Below are 4,995 nucleotides of genomic sequence, written 5' to 3'. Positions count from 1 at the left end.
CAAGTCCTGAAGTGATGACCCAGGGAGTCATCTTGTATTTCTGTGGATGGATATTATGTTCCATGTAATTTATTGCTTCTTTTATAAAACTGAGTTTCAACTTTGGATCTTTCATTTATTTGATACCTGACCCTACGTGACTCTTCACTGATGGTTTGTCTCCAGCTATCTACTGGAAAAAAATAATGAAAATGTTGTTACTAGGAAAGTATAAGCATTAAATTGGTACCTACCTTTCTTAAATATTTATATACACCCCACTTGAAATGAATGATTTTAATGAAATAGCATAGAATTAAAAAAGGACAGCAGTTTATTTGGGCATAAGGAACAGAATGCAATAAAAAGAATATGCGAGCTACATTTTGAAGACCATGAACCGAATGAATACTAGAAGAACAGCATGTTTTCCTTATATGAAGATGCTATCCTATAATGTATACATATGTATTTATGTATGTAAGCATCTCTAAGTATGGGTATAGTGTAACATTTAGAAAAGAGGCCAGGCAAAGGGAGCGTTAGGTGACGGATGAGGAAGGATGGAATGCAGGCAAAAGGTCACACGAATCATGAAAGGTGATGTAAGGCTAATTGTTCTCCTGCTTTCAATTCTGTCTCAATGCCTTTATTTTTGTGGTGGATAAATGTGTAAAATGTAATTGATAGTGAAAGTGTAACACCCTAAGCAAACTCCATGATGACAATTGTAGTTGTGTACAAGTTCACCGAGATGAACAGAGTTTGGATCCGAGTAAGTGCTGGTGTGAGCAGCTGCCTTAATTTAGCTGTGTGATGTTGTCATTTGTGAACTCATTATAATACCTGATCTGAAACTATGAACCATAAAAATAAATTAAAAATAAAATAAATATATATTTCTTTCTTTAAAATTCTTATCTCACTTTCTGTTTCTATTTTTATTGTCTTTTACTCGATTATTTTCAAAATTCAAAACATCGTTATAGAAAGCACGATTGAGATTCTTGAACAAAAAAGATTTGATGTATGAACACACAATTAGGATATTTGGCAATTTGTGCAGGTGTGTAAGAGTTTTCAAATTCAGAAGCTGAAAAACTCTGAAGTTGGAAAAGCAAAAAATGGCACCTACCTCACTGGATGTTACAAAGAATAATTCAAGAACATCAAAAGCTATTCTGCAACCATTTCTTTTTATAAAAAGGTCGGGAGATTTGTTCACATCTGTGGCCTGAGGCACAATAAATAACATGCATTTCTAAGTTAGAGCACTGGATTTGAACCCTTGTGTCTACTTACAAACAGATATTTTCATTTTATTTTATAATGTGTGTGTGTGGGGGGGGGTGGGGGTGGGTATGTATCTGTATGTGCATCTAGCACATGAATCCAGTGCCCACAGAGAAATAAAAAAGGCTTCAGATCCATTACAGCTGGAGGAACAGGCAGTTGTGAGCCACTTGCCTTGTCTGGGGACTGAAATTGGCCCTCTGGAAGAGTAGCAAGCCCTCTTACCCAGTGAAATTGAACTACTCCCCTAGTCCTCAACACATTTTGTTTTAAAAACTTTCTCTGCAATAACTGATTTATTACTTTGTCTTTGGTACTCTGATAAAACATCATGACTAAAAGTAACTTGGGGAGGGAAAGGTTTATTTCAGCTTACAAATGTAGTCCATCATGAAGGGAAGTTAGGGCAGGAAGCTGGAGGAAAAAACTGAAGCAGAGGTCATAGAGGAACACTGCTTACTGGCTTGCTCCCATGTCTGGCTCAGCCTGCTTTCTTATTGCATTTAAGACAGGCTGCCCAGGGGTCGCACCACCCACAGTGGGCTGGGCTCTCCCATAACAATCATCAATCAAGAAAACGCTCCACAGGCTTGCCTACAAGCCAGTCTGGAGAGAGCATTGTTTCAGTTGAGGTCCTCTCTACCCAAGTAATTCCAGCTTGTTTCAAGTTGACAGAAAAAAGAAACAAACAGACAAAAAAAAAAAAAAAAAATCCACTAACCAGAAAACAACTCTTAACCAAATATTATATTACTGTGGATTACATGTGAGAAGCAAATTATTAAAATAGCACATATTAAGAACCTTAACACATCCTGGCAATGGGTAAAGAGACACCTTGTTAGTGGTGGTGTTCTTATGTCAGCCAGGGGCAGAGCAGATGGTAGTTCTCTGTTCATCTTATTTGATGTCAAAGCTGTTTCATGCCTAGGGTGCATTTTAAAAAAAAAATAAAAAAAACCCTTTTTCTTTTTCTTTCTTTCTTTCTTTCTTATTTATTTATTTATCTATTTATTTATTTATTTATTTATTTATTTATTTATTTATTTATTTATTTATTTATTTATTTTTGGTTTTGGCTTTTCAAGACAGGGTTTCTCTGTGTAGCCCAGGCTGTCCTGGGAACTTCCTCTGTAGACCAGGCTGACATCTAATTCTGAGATTTGCCTCCCGAGCGCTGGGATTAAAGGCGGGTGGGACTCCTTGTAGCAGAGGGAGCAGGGGCTGTCCCTAATGCTTTGGCTGGTTTGGGGGAAGCCATTCCTTATACTGGGTTGCCTTGCCTAGCCTTAATACAAGGGGGGAGGAGCTTAGTCCTACCTCAACTTGATATGCCGTGCTTTGCTGACACCCATGGGAAGCCTGCCCTTTTCTGAACAGAAGCAGAGGAGGAGTGGATGCAAGGGAGTGAGGTAGGGGAGAGGGAATGGGAGAAGAGGAGGGAGGGGAATATGCGGTTGGGATGTAAAATAAATGAATAAATTTAGTTAATAATAATAATAATAATAATAATAATAATAAACCCAACAAACTCTTCTAGAAAGCCAATTGTATGACTCATTGCTAAATCACCACCCAAAATGATGAACCTAACTTTAGTTGATATGTGAATGTAATCTATAGAATTGAGTCAAAACTGAAACTAGCAATCAGGGCTTCCGTTATCCACAAATACAGGGAATATAATGTTAACAGGGCACAAAATTTTCCTTGTGCATCCTTCCTCCCAATGTTCTAGAAAACACTTGAGAAGCCCAAATTAAATTTATAATTTAATTTTGTAGATCCCAAGCTATTAAGAGTAGCTTCCATTCTTCTGGCTTTGCTAAAGTAGAGAGTCCTTCCAGCATTACAGATCTTCATCTACCTCATGGTCGGAATAAGAAAATCAATTCCTCAGAATTTCATATATTTTTTATCTTTCTGCCATCTCCACCACCCACTTTCCCTGCAGACAGAAATGAAGAACTCAATAAGGAAATAATGGAGTGTGTTGAAGTGAAATTCAATTCTCTCTGGTTCAATTCAAATAACACTCCAGTTCTTGGGTCTGAATGATGTGTTCCAACCCAGCATGTCCTCTTGATGGGTAATTCTCCTTTAAGTAGCTTCTGAGAGTTAAAAGCAACAAGCCAACAACTAAAAAAACACTCTTATGAACCCATCTGTAAAGAAACATTTAAAGGGAAAACCTCTCTACTTGAAATTCTTATTCTGTTATAGCACAAGGCAAGAAGTCTGACATTGAGAGAGCCTATTATTGCAGTATGCTAAAAGCAGCATAAATCAACAATTCTAGGATCTCGAAGCCTCAGCTGGCTGCTATTCACAGGATGAGTGCTTTCCTACTAACACATAATGTTCCACGAGCCAAGAGATGAAAAGCACAGGGTCAGAAGTTTCACTGGGCAGCACTTGTATGATACCAGCTTGATTCATAGGCATAAGGACAGTCAGTGTACAGAAAAAGCTTACTAGTTTTCATTTTTCCCATGAGGTGGAACCAACTCAGCCTCGTTCGCTTGGGACTTTCATGAATGAAGTTCAGAATTGTAGGGGCTCCAATAAGAACATATCTGGAGCCTCGAAGAAGATAAAAATATCCCAAAGGTGTGTTGACCAAACTGAATTTTAAGCTGATTTCTTAGGCTAGAGTCACAAACCCAACCAATGAAGCTTTGTGCTGTAGAGGAGGCAAAGTAGGGTGTGTTTTCCTGACCATCATGCGACACAGTACTTGACATAAAATAGACACAGCCCAGGAAAATAGATGTAGCTCAGAATAGGCAGCACTCTGGAAATGGATTGACAGACAGGTAGAGATGCTAGAAGGGCTTAGTCTGGGTCCTCTAGAGCAAACTTTCCCTTATTATCATGTTTATCCTGATTTCCTACTGGAAAAATCCCAGCAGCCTGGGTCATTTCCCTTTCAAGTCTCAAGTACTCAAATATTCCTTGTATTTATAAGTTAAATCTCCTTCACCTGTCAAGACCCATCTGGATCTTCAGTCTTGATTTTCATTTCTGATAAGGTTTCCTCAGTCTCTGGTGACCAAGCCTGATCTCCATTCTTCCCATCTCTCAAACCTGTCATATACATGCTACCTGTCTACAAGTTGTATTTGATATCCAGTGTTTGTGTTTCCACATCTATTCATCAATTCATGAATATGTGTTGAGCACCCACTACCCACTAAGCACTATCATGAGTTCTGTTAAGAAGCAATGAACAAGTCAGACAAAAATCCCTGGTTCTTCTGGAGCTCACAGGGCCCTCACAAAAGATTATAAACATCTAAAGGATGACTTTGTTATACATTTTAGTTATATCTTCTAAATCTTATATCTTTTTGTCTATATATGACAAAAGCTATCATCGCACAACTAGTCTGTTTATGATTATTTAACTTGATTACATGAAATATTTGTCAGTAAATTTGTTCACCTTGGAAAATAATAATGAGGCAGACAACAGAGAGATGTTGCAGAATTACTCTATAGTTCAGTTAAAATGTGATGATAGAAGTATCAATTCCTTGCTGTGGTTCTGGATATGATATGGGTATGAAAACTAAAGGGAGGAATAGAGTTGCAAATTGAAAATGCTCCTTGCATTTTGTTTCTTTGCTTAGCTTAGTGGGGTCATTAGCATGAGGAAGGCCTAAGTTCACATTGGTTTACTTTTATGACCTTCAATTGTCAAAAATTTCAGGGGACTCCCAA

The 4,995-nt window shown here is 37.9% G+C and overlaps 1 non-coding gene across 1 annotated transcript; it reads left to right on the top strand.

Annotated features, from left to right (window-relative positions):
* Positions 1 to 2,083: 2,083 nt before the first annotated feature.
* LOC128113895 (small nucleolar RNA SNORA48) lies at positions 2,084 to 2,212 on the top strand. The gene has a single exon (XR_008219700.1). It is a non-coding gene; the product is annotated as a small nucleolar RNA SNORA48 (small nucleolar RNA).
* The last annotated feature ends 2,783 nt before the right edge of the window (positions 2,213 to 4,995 follow it).

This window comes from Peromyscus californicus, unplaced genomic scaffold (assembly GCF_007827085.1).
Source record: "Peromyscus californicus insignis strain IS unplaced genomic scaffold, ASM782708v3 Scaffold_18__1_contigs__length_77618521, whole genome shotgun sequence".
Classification (NCBI taxonomy): domain Eukaryota; kingdom Metazoa; phylum Chordata; class Mammalia; order Rodentia; family Cricetidae; genus Peromyscus; species Peromyscus californicus.
This window is presented reverse-complemented; position numbering and strand designations above follow the sequence as displayed.